Here is a 16,658-nt window from a genome sequence, read left to right as displayed (position 1 = left end):
AAACCACAGGGAGTTGAGGTAGACAAGACAGAAAGACAAAAACCCCCAACTATGGAACCTGCAGAATGTACATACATTACAGATGAACGAACATATGCAGATGACAATAAAACATATTCCCACAATTACATGCTGACATAGCCATAGCCATAGCCATAGCCATAATCATCTGACCAGTGATCACAGCTGTAGTAATGAGTGAAATACTGGTAATGGCCGATGGAAAGTTTGATTTTATATTGTGAAAATTATGGCATTGTCAACTTGCTGTAGCAGCTCTTGAAACAACTGCAAGGCACTTGTGCACTCGACACCAAAAAAATTGGTCTCCCATCAGAATTCTGTCTGGCCATCTGCACGATCTGGCAACAACGTAGGATGTGAAAATGTTTGGCGAAAGCATTGCTGAGCTGTTAGTGTTGTGCCTGCTCATGGTCTAGTGGTAAATTTTGCACCTAGAAGCAAGTTTAACTAGTCATTTTTTAACTTCATTTTGGTTATCTGCTAAAGGTATCAGTCTGAGAAAGCCACAAAGGCAGTGTGCTACACTTTCTAAACCACTAGTAATAATGAAACCTTCCATGAAAGACCTCATAGCTGCATCTAGATCAGAACATTTTATGCTCAGGAGTTTCCTCATCCTGTAATGGCTATTGGCCACTCGCCACCAACTGCTTGATGCCGGCAGCCATCCATTCAGATGAATGCAGCATGGCATTTCTTGGGCACATTTATGCCCTCGCATTAGTAAGCATAAATTGTTTCTCATTGTAGTTTCATTTTCTGTGTGAAATAACTCTGATAAACTCAGTGAAAACCATGCAGTTAAACAACATATGTAGGTTAGTATGAGTGTGTTCATCAGCTGTCATTTTCTGTGACAAATTTACTTTTTCTTAATCTATATATAAATAAAAATGTAAATGATCGTTTGTTCAGAATCTCTCTGGAAATTCTTGACTGGTTGCTTTGAAGTTTTGACACAATGTGGCATTCTAATACAGGCAAGTTTCTCATAACAATCTTTCCCCGTTATTAAATTTATAAAAAAATTATACATTACATATATTTCAAATAGGTATATAAAAACAAATTCATATTGTAGTGCAATATTGTCAAAATTTCAAAGTATTTGGTCAAAAAATTTAGAGATTTGCATTTAGAAACATTTACAGTTTCTATGTAAGTACAAATGAAGATGTTTGTTTCTTTAAAATCTCGGATCTTCTGAAGTCCTTCAGATTGTTTTGAAATTTTGACACAACATTGCATTTGAATACTCGTGTTTTTATATACCTACTGGAAATTCATGTCCACAAGTTGCTTCTTGACCGCCAGCGAGAGAGACCTTTGCTTTAGAATTTATTGCTCACATGGAAGTGGACAATGATTGGCCGTGGAAGATTTTGTGCACAGACAACGCCTACTTCCATGTGACAGAATATCTCAATATGCAGCACTGTCAAATATTGGCAACGGAAAATCCATACGCAAATCAGCCAATACCACATCATCCTGGAAAGGTTACTGTGTGGCATGGGTTTACAGCATCGTTTATCATAGGGCCATATTTTTTCAAAGAGACAGGTGCTTCTGGTCTTGTTACCTGCACTGTCACTGGTAAGCGCTATGAGTGTCTTTTGCGCAACCATGTTGTTCCAGCTCTCCAACAGTATGGATGTGTGGATGGGATCATTTTTATGCAAGATGGCGCACCTCCACACATTGCAAATCCACTTTAAACAGACGCTGAAGTGCCATTTCGGAAATGCTAGAATTATCAGCCGCCATTTCCCCATAGCCTGGCCACGCTGATCATCTAATCTTGTTCTGTGTGACTTCTGGCTGTGGGGCTCTCTGAAAGATCTTGTGTTCAGTGTTTCGATTGCAAACTTAGCTACAGTGAAGGCATGCAGTGCACAACACATTCTGAATGTGGCCCTGGAAACACTTCAGTCAGTTGTGAAACGTGCTGTTTCTCGATTTCAACTTGTTGCAGAAAACGGTGGACAGCATACTGAACATGTTTTGTGCCAGTCACAAGGAAATTAATAATCTGATTTGATTTTGATTCATGCTTTTTATGCAGTTTTTGGCCTCAGGACAATTAAAACTGGATTTTTCCCATTTGAAGTGATATGACCTTGCCTTGATTACATAACAGTATCACACTTGTACACCCATGCACACTGAGTAGTACAGTTTGTTTAACGTCAAACATACACTGTAGGCATTGTATGATTCATTCGTCATTTGTTGTCGACACTATTAAATTATGATGCTACAGCGCCATCTGTTGCTACATTTTGTAACTATTTATTTTTCTTCTGCCATACGTTTCCCCCCTTCTCTGATAATATTAGATTGCAGTTTGATGTCATTCTGACCAGTGGTGTTATTTTTTGTACAGCGGTTTGAAAGTATTTAACTTTAATTATAATCATTCTATATATATCACAATAAACAAGGTGCATGGTCAGAGAGAGGGGGGAGAAGAGATGGGCACTGTGGGAGGAAATGATACGAAATGAGGGGGAGGAGGGAGGAAGGGGGGATGAGGGAGAAGACGGACTGAGAAAGGAGGTAGGAGGAGATGGAGATGGAGATGGGGGGGGGGGGGGGATGAGAAGATAGGAAGAGGGGGGGGAGGAGGGGAGATAGACAGAGGACAGAGAGAAGGAGAATATGACATACAGTATATCCAATTCACATACACATGAGAAACATGCTCTCTCTCTCTCTCTCTCTCTCTCTCTCTCTCTCTCTCTCTCACTTTTTCCCCATTTAAACAGACTGAGCCACAGTAGTGTGTGCCCCGGCACAGCTAGTTGGTTCATATGAATCTTGTCAAGCATCATAATTAGTCACAAGAAGAAAAGGGTAACATTTGTGACATGTTGTTCCCTTTGGGTTTAATACAGGACTGAAGGCAGTGGAGGCAGCTTGAAAAATTTGTGTCCTGTGTCGGTGACTGCTATCAGATGAATTGCGTCAGAAAAGGATTTTCTTGCTCCAAGAAAGATCATTCTGGCATGAATAATTTTCCACACTATAGACATCTTGATAACTGACAAATCTGATGAACTGCAGCCATGTAACCTTTGTGAGACATTTCCACTCAGTAGGCAATGATCAGAAGTCAGGCGTAGTAGTACTGCAAACTCTAATTAAAAGCAACAAAAATTAAATTGTTGACTACTACTGCATTTTTATTTGAATGTCATTAGATTGCTCATTGAGCAATATTGTTACTGGTGATGATTTATGATGCCTTTATGTTAACTTATTAAGAAGAAATTAATGGCTGCACCCTAACAAGACACCGTCTTAAGCAAAGGGTAATGTGAACAGATAATGTTTTGCTTCTGGTAAAACAGAAGAGTGTTGTACATTATGAATGCTCCCCAGAGGTGTGTGCATCACAGCTGGCATTTGTTACCAACAACCGAGATGCTTTTTGGTCACAATGTTAGAAAAAACGACCAACAAAACCGCAGCAACTGTTGCTATTATATTATAATCCTCACACTACTGATTTCAAAAATAAATCTGTCGAGGGAAGTCATTCCTTGCACACTTTCTCTCCTGATCTGGTGCCCTAAAATGGCCATCTTTCTTGCTCCTTATCGAATTACTATCAAGAAAATTCATTTCTGAATGAAACTGCACTTCAAAGATGGCTTGACACCACCCTCATCTCAATGGAGTTGGTTTCTAGAGACATGGAATCAAGAAACTACCTGATCTGTATCTCTAATCTTGCATTCAATAAACTAAAGGGAAGTGCTATTAAAATCGCCACTCTACTGATACAAATTCATTACAATTCACTACCATAACCTTACAACGTATATCTATTTTAATAAAACATAAAATTTCTGTTATGTGAATGTGCCTATATCAGCTCTAATAAGTAATATAGACTACTGGCCATTAAAATTGCTACACCAAGAAGAAATGCTGATGGTAAACGTGTATTCATAGGACAAATATATTATACTAGAACTGACATGTGATTACATTTTCATGCCATTTGGGTGCATAGATCCTAAGAAATCAGTGTCCAGAACAACCATTTCTGGCCGTAATAACGGCCTTAATATACCTGGGCATTGAGTCTTACAGAGCTTGGATGGCGTGTACAGGTACAGCTGCCCATGCAGCTTCAACACGATACCACAGTTCATCAAGAGTAGTGACTGGCGTATTGTGACGAGCCAGTTGCTTGACCACCATTGACCAGACATTTTCAATTGGTGAGAGATCTGGAGAATGTGCTGGCCAGGGCAGCAGTTGAACATTTTCTGTATCCAGAAACCTGCAACATGCGGTCATGCATTATCCTGCTGAAATGTAGGGTTTCGCAGGGATCGAATGAAGGGTAGAGCCACAGGTCGTAACACATCTGAAATGTAACATCCACTGTTCAAAGTGCTGTCAATGCAAACAAGAGGTGACAGAGACGTGTAACCAATGGCACCCCATACCATCACGCCGAGTGATACGCCAGTATGGCGATGATGAATACACGCTTCCTATGTGTGTTCACCGCGATGTCACCAAACAAGGATGTGACAATCATGATGCTGTAAACAGAACCTGGATTCATCCGAAAAAATGACGTTTTGCCATTCGTGCACCCAGGTTCGTCGTTGACTACACCATCACAGGCACTGCTGTCTGTGATGCAGCGTCAAGGGTAACCACAGCCATGGTCACCGAGCTGATAGTCCATACTGTTGCAAACGTCGTCGAACTGTTTGTGCAGATGGTTGTTGTCTTGGAAACGTCCCCATCTGTTGACTCAGGGATCGAGACGTGGCTGCACGATCCGTTACAGCCATGTGGATAGGAAGTCTGTCATCTTGACTGCTAGTGATACGTGGCCGTTGGGATCCAGTACGGCATTCCGTATTACCCTCCTGAACCCACCGATTCCATATTCTGCTAACAGTCATTGGATCTCGACCAACGCGAGCAGCAATGTCGCGATACAATAAACCGCAATCGCGATAGGCTACAATCCGACATTTATCAAAGTCGGAAACATGATGATATGCATTCCTCCTCCTGACACGAGGCATCACAACAACGTTTCACCAGACAATGCTGTTCAACTGCTGTTTATGTACGAGAAATCAGTTGGAAACTTTCCTCGTGTCAGCACATTGTAGGTGTCGCCACCGACGCCAACCTTGTGTGAATGCTCTGAAAAGCTAATCATTTACATATCACAGCATCTTCTTCCTGTTGGTTAAATTTCGCGTCTGTTGCACGTCATCTTCGCGGTGTAGCAATTTTAATTGCCAGTAGTGTATCACACACTTTGGGCAAAAAAATGGTCTATATTCATGTGTTGTCCTGTATCATATTCCAGTTGTATGGAAACAAGGCAATTGGAGTGGACACACAAAGAAACCCAAATTATTCATTACCACAATTTCATAAATAAAACTGTGTATCCACAAAAATAAGAAAAATGTATCAGAAAGAGAAAAACGCACTATCAAATTGTAAGATTTTTGTCCTTCTGCTATGGGGTACTGCAAATAGTGAGAAGTTTCCTTGGGATTTGCTTATTCATTTCCAGTCTGGCTGCTTGTTGCTCCATCACAGACTGGGTGCAAAAGCTGGCCTCCAGTGATCTTTGAACAAATTGCCTTGCATCTTTCACTTCATTGTGAGACTCCGTTAGCTAAGAGCTACCGAAGATGTGTTTCTCTTTCCCTTGCCTCAGTTACGGCTAGGACAGCTAACTCCCAATGTAAAAGACAAGGCTAGTTGCAATTTCCATGTGGAATGACTTTTTTTTGGAGTCAAAACCATAAACTGATAACAAGATGCTAAGTTTTTCTCTCTTAAGCATACTGAAAATGGACAATCTCATTCACCAGACAGGATTCACCATTTTTGGAACTTCGCCAGTGGTTGTACTGCAAACATCATGAGTAGGCAACATGTCTTTTTGATCATTATGGGTGTAGGAAATGTCGTAAGGTATGAATAATATTAATTTCCAAATAAAGAACATCTACTGTGCCAGGAAAGCATACACAATTATCGAAAAAGCTGGCCCAAAAAGCCAAGATGAAAATGTGTGTGATGTTCATTCACTCATGACATGCGTGATTTCAGAGAGAGTACACCAATGCAGTGCACAGGCCCACTTACAGAGGTAACCCAGGTCGGCCCCCTGGCGTGCTCTGCTGAGCTTCAGACTGCAAAACAGAAAACAACCATCAGAGATTGCTAAGGTGGTCTTTGGTGGAAGAACCCAAAACAATGATATTGTCAAGGTAATTGATGCAACTGTGTACAGATGCTGTCAGCTGTTATAAAAAAACTCAGGAAAGTTGCGGGCACAGTAGCAATGCCAAAAGGCAAGCATTGATATTGGTAGAGGCTGAAAGGAGCTTTGACAATCAGAAGGTACCTAGTGGCCTCAATCAAGATGAGCTGGAGGTATGCTTCTGACAAATCAGTCTTGGAAAAGCAGTAGCTGCCTGATAATTTTGCAAACAACTTGTCAGGGCAGGGTAGAGCGTATGCATCTACCACGGCCACTGAATTAATCATGACAGTGAAGTCACTGCATAGGTGAAGCTTACCCGTCAGCTTCTTAACAATGACTAGTGGTGTTGACTGAAGACCCACCAGTTGAAGAAACACTAGAGTAACACATACAGGGTGGTCCATTGATAGTGACTGGGCCAAATATCTCACGAAATAAGCATCATACGAAAAATCTACAAAGAACGAAACTCGTCTAGCTTGAAGGGGGAAACCAGATGGTGCTATGGTTGGCCTGCTAGATGGCACTGCCATACGTCAGACGGATATCAGCTGCATTTTTTAAACAGGAACCCCCATTTTTTATTACATATTCATGTAGTACATTAAGAAATATGATTGTTTTAGTTGAACCATTTTTTTCGCTTTGCGACAGATGGCGCTGTAATAGTCACAAACGTTTAAGTACGTAGTATCATGTAACATTCCGCCAGTGCGGACGGTATTTGCTTCGTGATACATTACCCGTGTTAAAATGGACCATTTTCCAACTGCGGAAAAGGTCGATATTGTGTTGATGTAAGGCTATTGTGATCAAAATGCCCAACGGGCCTGTGCTATGTATGCTGCTCGGTATCCTGGACGACCTCATCCAAGTATCCGGACCGTTCGCCAGATAGTTACGTTATTTAAGGAAACAGGAAGTGTTCAGCCACATGCGAAACGTCAACCACGACCTGCAACAAATGATGATGCCCAAGTAGGTGTTTTAGTTACTGTCATGGCTAATCCGCACATCAGTAGCAGACAAACTGCGCGAGAATCGGAAATCTCAAAAACGTCGGTGTTTTATAGAGTTTTCAGTGTGTTGAAGTCGTTTAGTAAATTTCGTGCTTTAGTTTTCAACTGCCGTTTATTATTCTTTCTAGTGAAATATTTCACTAAAATTTTCATTTAGTGTTTTAACTTCGCTTAGTGTTACAGTGGTCGTTTTAATTTTTTGGTTTTAGCTAATAATCTTGTGAAGTTTTGCTGGTATTGGTATCGGCTGTGTTGTAGTAGTATTAATACAAGTAGCTGCTTTCTTAGTAGCAGAGAATTTCGAGACCATTATTGTTAGTTCTTAAATAGATCTAATGGTGTAACTGAACTTTGGTAACGTAGACGTATAGTTTTTTTTCAGTAACTGTAAAATTTTACCATGAGTGAAAAGTGTGGGCTCTGTCGTAAGTTTGTGAGTAGTGGATTACGGTGTGGGATTTGTTCAAAGTATTTTCATTGGGGGGTATGCAGTGGGGAAGCCAGTGGTCATTTTAGGGAAATCCTCTCCTGGGAATGTAGAATCTGTAGTAGAAACAAGTTAATAGAGGAGCAGGAGGGTAAGATCTGTGCCCTTCAGGTGCAGTTACAATGCGCAAAGGAGGAACTAGATAGGTTGAGGAGGGTGAAGGGTGGTGGGGAACGGGATCTGGCAGTTGACAAGAAGGTAGCTAGGAAGAGGAGGTATTCAGACAGTTTTACTTTGCATACATGCAATAGATATGACCAACTGTCAGAGTTGAGTGGAGAGGAGCCTTGTGTAGCCGTAGATGTAGGTAACATGCAGCAGTCCTCAGCAATTAGGAGGCCTATGTTAGTTGCAAAGTCTAGCTGAAAGAAGGTTCTGCTGCTAGGTAGTTCCCACGGTAGAGGTGTGGGCCAGCAGTTGCAGGAAGTGTTGGAGAGTGAGTACCAGGTCACCAGCATTGTGAAGCCTAGTGCAGGGTTGGCTCAGGTGACTGAAAGTTGGTTGGTTGTTTTGGGGAAGCAGACCAGACAGCGAGGTCATCGGTCTCATCGGATTAGGGAAGGATGGGGAAGGAAGTCAGCCGTGCCCTTTCAGAGGAACCATCCCGGCATTGACCTGGAGTGATTTAGGGAAATCACGGAAAACCTAAATCAGGATGGCCGGACGCGGGATTGAACCGTCGTCCTCCTGAATGCGAGTCCAGTGTCTAACCACTGCGCCACCTCGCTCGGTGACTGAAAGCATAGGGGAGTTATGTAAGAATTTTACAAAAGAGGATCAGGTAGTGATTGTGGGTGGAGCAGGGAACAGTCTCGATAGGGACGGGGAATATGATTTCAGTGGTGACTTGGTTAAGATAGCTACTCGAACTGGTGACACTAATGTGCATTTCATGCAACTGTTTCAGCGTCATGATCGGCCTCACCTTAATGCGGCTGTTAGGCGTGTTAATGTGGGGCTGGGGAGGGCACTGATGGCGGAGGGCATGGATCACATCTCAGTGGTGCCAGTTGGGTCTATCAGTAGATGGGGTTTCACTAGGCATGGCCTGCACCTCAATAGGTGTGGGAAGGGGAGGCTGGCTAAGCTTATAGGTGACAGTGTAGTGGGGGGAGGGGGGGAGGGTAGTGGTATCACTCATGGAAAAATTCCTGTAGTAGTTGGTGTTAGAGCTGCACCTTTTTTAGACTGAACTCAGCTGATAGGTATACCTGCTTAAAGGAAGTGCCTCTAACTAAGGGCTCACCTCCAGAGGATGTAATGTTTCCAAGTAGAGAAGGAATTAGCATATTTCATCAAAATATAGGAGGTATTAGAGATAAAGTTAGTGAACTGCTAATAGATTTTAACTCAGAAATTATTGGTATATCAGAGCACCACTTAAATAGTTTGATAATTCAGAGGCTTCCTTTACCAGGCTACAGATTAGCTGACTGTTTCTCAAAGAGTTCCTTGCGGGGTGGGGGAGTGGCTCTGTACGTAAAAAACAGTATTTCATTTGAGTCCATAGACGTATCACGACACTGCACTGAACAGATATTTGAAAGTTGTGCAGCATTAGTTGAATTTAGTGAAACTAAACTTCTAATTTCTGTTGTTTATAGGTCCCCTAACTCCGACTTCAGAACGTTTTTGCTTAAGCTAGAGAGGGTTCTTGATTCACTATGCAGGAAGTACCAGAAAGCAGTTATATGGGTGACTTCAATATTAATTTTGTACATGATTGTGCAAAAAAAATGATGTTGGTAGATCTCCTAAATTCATATGATCTGATGCAAACTGTGTTTTTTCCAACTAGGGTGCAGGGGAACAGTAGCACAGTCATAGACAATATTTTTATTCATTCTTCATTACTAGATGGGCATTCTGTTAGTAAAAGGGTATTGGTATATCAGACCATGATGCACAAATTTTAACACTAAAAGGTTTTTGTACCCAAACCAATGTCACATTTAATTACAAACTATGTAGGAAAGTTAATCCAACAGCAATAGAGGGTTTTTCAAAACTTGTCAAGGAACAAGAGTGGCAAGATGTTTATAGTGTCGATAATATAGATGATAAATACAATGCTTTCCATAACACACTTCTCATGCTCTTTGAGAGTTGCTTTCCATTAGAACATTCTAAACGGGGTACTAGCAGTAATGGACAGCCCGGTTGGCTGACTAGTGGGATAAGGATATCATGTAGAACAAAGCGGGAATTATATCAAAATGTTAGAAGTAGTCACAATCAAGCTACAGTAGCCCATTACAAACAGTATTGTAAGGTGCTTAAAAATGTTATTACCAAGGCAAAAAGTATGTGGTATGCAAATAGAATAGCTAATTCACAGGATAAAATTAAAGCCGTATGGTCAGTTGTGAAGGAAGTGTCTGGTCAGCAGCACAAGGTTGATGATATAAAGTCAGTTCGCAGTAATAACATTTATGTTACTGATAAATCAGATATATGTACAGTATTTAACAACCATTTTCTGAACATTGCTGGTGAATTAAATAAAAATTTAGTTTCTACAGGAAATCATAAATTTCTTAGCAAATGCCTTTCCGAGATTGACGTCTGAAATACTCCTCTGTGATACAGACAAGAGGGAGATTGAGTCAGTAATTAAATCACTGAAGACTAAGGACTCTCATGGTTATGATGGAGTGTCTAGTAGAATATTTAAGTACTGTGCTGCACATGTTAGCCCTGTATTTAGCCATATTTGTAATTTTTCCTTTAGGAATGGTCAGTTTCCTGAGCGATTAAAGTACTCAGTAGTAAAGCCGCTTTATAAAAAGGAAGAAAGGGATAATGTAGATAATTTTAGACCTATTTCTATGCCATCAGTGTTTGCTAAAGTTATCGAAAAGGCTGTGTATGTAAGGTTAATTGATCATTTTATATCACACGATTTGCTATCAAATGTACAGTTCGGCTTTAGAAGTGATTTGACAACTGAAAATGCTATATTCTCTTTTCTCTGTGAGGTACTGGATAGGCTAAACAAAAAGTTTCGAATGCTTGGCGTATTTTTTGATTTAACAAAGGCATTTGACTGTGTTGATCTCACAATATTGCTCCAGAAGTTGGACCATTACAGAATAAAGGGAGTAGCTCACAATTGGTTCACCTCTTACTTTAGCAACAGGTAGCAAAAGGTCATTATTCACAATGTTGATAACGGCTGTGATGTGGGATCTGAGTGGGGGTACTGTCAAGTGGGGGGTGCCCCAGGGATCAGTGTTGTGGCCGCTCCTGTTCCTTATTTATATAAATGATATGCCCTCTAGTATTATGGGTAACTCTAAAGTACTTCTGTTTGCTGATGACACTAGCTTGGTAGCAAAGGATGTTGTGTGCAACATTGACTCGGTTTCAAGTAATGCAGTACATGACCTCAGTTCATGGCTTGTAGAAAATAAACTAACGTTAAATCACAGTAAGACTCAGTTTTTACAGTTTCTAACACACAATTCAACAAAACCTGACGTTTTAATATCACAGAACGGGCATATGATTAGTGAAACTGAACAGTTCAAATTCCTAGGTGTTCAAATAGATAGTAAGCTGTCGTGGAAAGCCCACGTTCAGGATCTTGTTCAAAGACTTAATACTGCCATTTTCACTATTCGAACAGTATCGAAAGTGAGTGATACTTCGACACGTAAATTAGTCTACTTTGCTTATTTTCATTCACTTATGTTGTATGGTATTATGTTTTGGGGTAACTCTTCCCATTCTAGAAGGATATTTTTGGCTCAGAAACGGGCGGTTCGGGCAATAAGTGGTGTGAGTTCACGAACCTCTTGTTGAACTCTGTTCACGAGTCTGGGTATTTTGACATTGGCCTCTCAATATGTATATTCCTTATTGTCATTTCTTGTTACCAATATTAGTTTATTTCCAACAATAAGCAGCTTTCACTTGGTTAACACTCGGCAGAAATCAAACCTCCATTTGGATCGGACTTCCTTAAATCTTGTGCAAAAAGGTGTGCAGTATACTGCTGCATTCATTTTCAATAAGCTGCCACTCGAATTCAAAAATCTTAGCAGTAATCCACGTGCTTTCAAATCGAAACTGAAGAGTTTCCTCATGGGTCACTCCTTCTATTCTGTCAAGGAGTTCCTTGAAAAATTAAGCTGATTCTCATTGTATTGCTGATAGCGTTTGCTTAAACTTATGGACTGATTTTCTTTCAGGTTCATGAACATTTATTTTTATCTGTTATTACTTTTATGTTGTAAGTTCATGTACTGACACGTTCCATGACCTTGGAGATTTGCTCCTCAGTTTGGTCGTACGGAACTTGACATTTAAATAAATAAATAAAAATAAATAAATAAAAATGCTACATCAACATCGACTGCACCCGTACCATATTTCTGTGCACCAGAATCTGCATGGCGACAACTTTGAACGTTGTGTACATTTCTGCCACTGGGCACAAGAGAAATTACGGGATGATGACAGATTTTTTGCACGTGTTCTATTTAGCAACGAAGCGTCATTCACCAACAGCAGGAACGTAAACAGGCATAATATGCACTATTGGGCAACGGAAAATCTACAATGGCTGCAACAAGTGAAACATCAGCGACCTTGGTGGGTTAATGTATGGTGCGGTATTATGGGAGGAAGAATAATTGGCCCCCATTTTATCTATGGCAGTCTAAATGGTGCAATGTATGCTGATTTTCTAGGTAATGTTCTACCGATGTTACTACAAGATGTTTCACTGCATGACAGAATGGCGATGTACTTCCAACATGATGGATGTTTGGCACATAGCTCGTGTGCGGTTGAAGCAGTATTGAATAGCATATTTCATGACAGGTGGATTGGTCATCAAAGCACCATACCCTGGCCCGCATGTTCACCAGATCTGACGTCCCCGGATTTCTTTCTGAGGGAAAGTTGAAGGATATTTGCTATCGTGATCCACCGACAATGCCTGACAGCATGCGTCAGCGCATTGTCAATGCATGTGCGTACATTATGGAAGGCGAACTGCTCGCTGTTGAGAGGAACATCGTTACACGTATTACCAAATGCATTGAGGATGACGGGCATCATTTTGAGAATTTATTGCATTAATGTGGTATTTACAGGTAATCACGCTGTAACAGCATGCTTTCTCAGAAATGATAAGTTCACAAAGGTATATGTATCACATTGGAACAACCAAAATAAAATGTTCAAATGTACCTATGTCCTGTATTTTTATTTAAAAAAACCTACCTGTTACCAACTGTTCGTCTAAAATTGTGAGCCATATGTTTGTGGCTATTACAGCGCCATCTGTCACTAAGCGAAAAAAGTGGTCCAACTAAAACATTCATATTTCTTTACGTACTACACGAATATGCAATAAAAAATGGGAGTTCCTATTTTAAAAAACGCAGTTGATATCCATTTGACCTATGGCAGTGCCATCTAGGGGGCTAACCATAGCGCCATCTGGTTTCCCCCTTCAAGCTAGACAAGTTTTGTTCTTTGTAGTTTCTTCATTTGACGCTTATTTTGTGAGATGTTAGGCGCAGTCACGATCAGTGGACCAACCTGTATAGCTTGTAGGATGGTTCAGCAGAGACATCTCAGAAGAATTAGAGAAGAGACTGCATCCACATTGGTACAAATTCTCTTAGAAGCAGCACTGAAGAGGAAATTGTAAGAGAAACACAAAATTTAATTCAAACTGCCAGTATCCTCTATAAAATGGCAAGAATTGAGGTGAGTCGTATTATCTACAGAAGATCAGTCAGCGATCAATATATTGAGAGAATAAACTTCGATTTAAACAAAAATTGTAACGCTCTAGGAGCTGTGTTCATAAATCCTAATAAATTCTTAAGCAATAAATGTTTGGCTAAAGATGGTCTGCATTCAAGGTAGGTTAGGATCCAAAATTTGTAGTAAAATGTTCGCTGATACATGTAAATTCTGCAAAATTGGGAAGACTTATAAGAAATGGTGGGGATGAGAAACAGTGTTTGGTAACGAAAACAGCAAGATTGAAATGATACCCAAGAAAGAGTTTACTTGAGACCCTAAATAGAAAAGAATGTCCCTACATTTTAATATAAGTGGTCTGAGTGCTGACTTTTCAAACAAAAGTCATAAAGTGGACGAATTACAAATTATTCTATCTGAATGTAGAGATGTCAAAGTTAGTTGTCTCAATAGACATTGGCGTACATCAGACAATATTAAAATTCTTAATAAAATTGAAAATTTCAAATTAACCAACAGCTCTTGTAGACTAGAAAAATCACATGGAGGCTCTTGCATACTTACTCATTCTGATAGAAAATATGAAATGACTTTAGTCATTTGAGTGAAGAGTGCATATTTGAAAGCTGCTGTATCGAACTAAGGGACCTAAATGTTGTAGCAGTTTCTATTTATAGAATACCAGAGCAAGCCACAATTGAAGCCTTTCTGGTGAAATTATGTTGCCTGCTTGAAAAGCTCGGCAAATAAAAAAGGAAAAAGATAGTAACAGCTGTTGACTTCAATATTAATATCATAGTTGAAAGGAATGGCATGTTCAAATTCACTCACTTAATAAAAAACTTTGGCTTCAAAACAAACTTCATGCAACCCACAAGAGTAAATGCACAGTCAGCTATCTGTATTAATAGTATTCTAATAAATTGTGTATTTGAAGACGTTTATAAATTTTGCATAGATTTGGGAATCTCTGACCACTTTGCATTATTCATTGAACTACGAAAAATTAAGAATGAAATTTCATGTAACAAAAGCCATATGAAAAAGAACTACAGTGGAAAAAATTGTTACATTTAGAAATAAGTTAAGAGAGAGTGAATGGCCTTACAACAGCTGTATTTTGAGTAATAGTAACTTTAATAATTTTTTAAGTAGCTTACTTGAAATATTTAATGAAACTTTTCCACTTAGAACCACATGCAACAAATGAATAATAAACTGAAATATAACCCAGGGTATAAAAATTTCTAATGCCAGGAAGAGGAAACACCACAATGAACTGAAACATAATAAAAACAGACATTTTACTGAGTATGTTCATTATTATAAAGTTATATTTGAAAAAGTTGTGAAAGCAGCCGAACAAATGGCAAACAAGAAGTTCATTGTACAACATAAAAGTAAGACAAAGGCAGTGTGGTCTGTTGTCAAATCATAGTTAGGTGTTAGAGTTAGTGGTAATGAATTAATACCTAGGATTCAAGTAGATGATAGCTTTGCTGTAAAACCGGCTCAAATATCAGAATGTTTAAATGAATCCTTCATAAATGTGGCAAAGTCAGATGTTGATGTAGCAGAGTATCAGAGTAAAATAAATCCCTATGGAATCCACCAAGAAGCCGAGTATCTTTTGGATTTTAAAAAAGTCAATAAAGGATGTGGAAAATGTTATACTATCATTAAAAAAATAAAAACTCTGCTGGGTTGGATGGGATAGTCAAAAGTGATCAAAACAGTGTGTGGCATAATAGCACTTTGCCTAACTAAAATATTCAACCAGTCTTCTGAACAGAGTTGTTTTTCCAATGTTTTAAAGTAGGCCTATGCCCAAGTCATACATCTGTTCAAGAAAGGGTTGACAGAAGACATGGGAAACTATCAGCCTATTCCTGTTCTTTCAGTCCTGTCAAAAGTGTTGAGAAAGTAGCTGCAAACCAGACCAAAAACTTTATTATAAAAAATGATATTATTATAAATAAAGTTTCCATTTCAACCAGGAACAAACACTCTGGATGCAGTGAATAACTTTATTGAAAGGATAGGAAAATCATTCGATCAGAGGAATAAAATTGCAAGTATCCTCTGTGATCTCACAAAAGCATTTGACTCCCTGAACCATGACTTTGCTTATCTACAAGTTAGACAAATACGAGATTAAGGACAATGTTCTAAATTGGCTAACATCATACTTACATAACAGAAAACAAAGGGTAACTATAACCTCAGATGCAGTGAATCATTATTATAAATGGAGTACTCTCCATTTTGGGGGCAATAGTTTTCCTATTCTGTGTAAATAACTTACCCATAAATATAAATTCCCCATCAATTCTATTTGCAGACGATACTTCTGTTTTAATTGAAGATGACAATGCAGAAAAAAATCAGAGCTCTTACATAAGCACACTGAGAATGTTAGAAAACTGGTTCCAGTTAAATGGGCTGAAACTAAGCATTGCAAAAACCCATATTGTACAGTTCACAACCAAACATTCGAATTAAAATCAAAAACAATCAACCTATGAAAGAAGTTAACATGGTCAAATTCCTGGGACTAAATGTGGACAAGAACTTAAACTGGAATACTCATATTGACTTCCTATCAAATAAGCTAAGCAGTTTTGCATTTGCAATGCAAATACTAGCAAATTCCACTGACTAGAGTTCACGAAAAATTGCTTATCATAGTTGTTTGGAATCTCTCATTAGATATTTGATAATTTTCTGGGGAAGTTAAAGCGCAGGTCGTTCCCATTTTCAAGAAGGGTCATAAATCAGATGCAAATAATTATAGGCCTATTTCGCTTACGTCAATCTGTTGTAGAATAATGGAACATGTTTTGTGTTCTCGTATTATGACGTTCTTAGATAATACAAATCTCCTTCATCATAACCAACATGGATTCCGCAAACAGAGATCATGTGAAACTCAGCTCGCCCTATTTGCCCAAGAAATTCACAGTGCCGTAGACACTGGCGAGCAGATTGATGCCGTATTCCTGGACTTCAGGAAGGCATTTGATACGGTTCCGCACTTACGTTTAGTGAAAAAAATACGAGCTTACGGAATATCGGACCAGGTTTGTGATTGGATTCAGGATTTCCTAGAAGAAAGAACACAACATGTCATTCTTAA

This window comes from Schistocerca piceifrons, chromosome 2, assembly GCF_021461385.2.
Source record: "Schistocerca piceifrons isolate TAMUIC-IGC-003096 chromosome 2, iqSchPice1.1, whole genome shotgun sequence".
NCBI lineage: Eukaryota > Metazoa > Arthropoda > Insecta > Orthoptera > Acrididae > Schistocerca > Schistocerca piceifrons.
The sequence above is the reverse complement of the archived record's forward strand: the minus strand, read 5'-3'. Positions refer to the sequence as shown.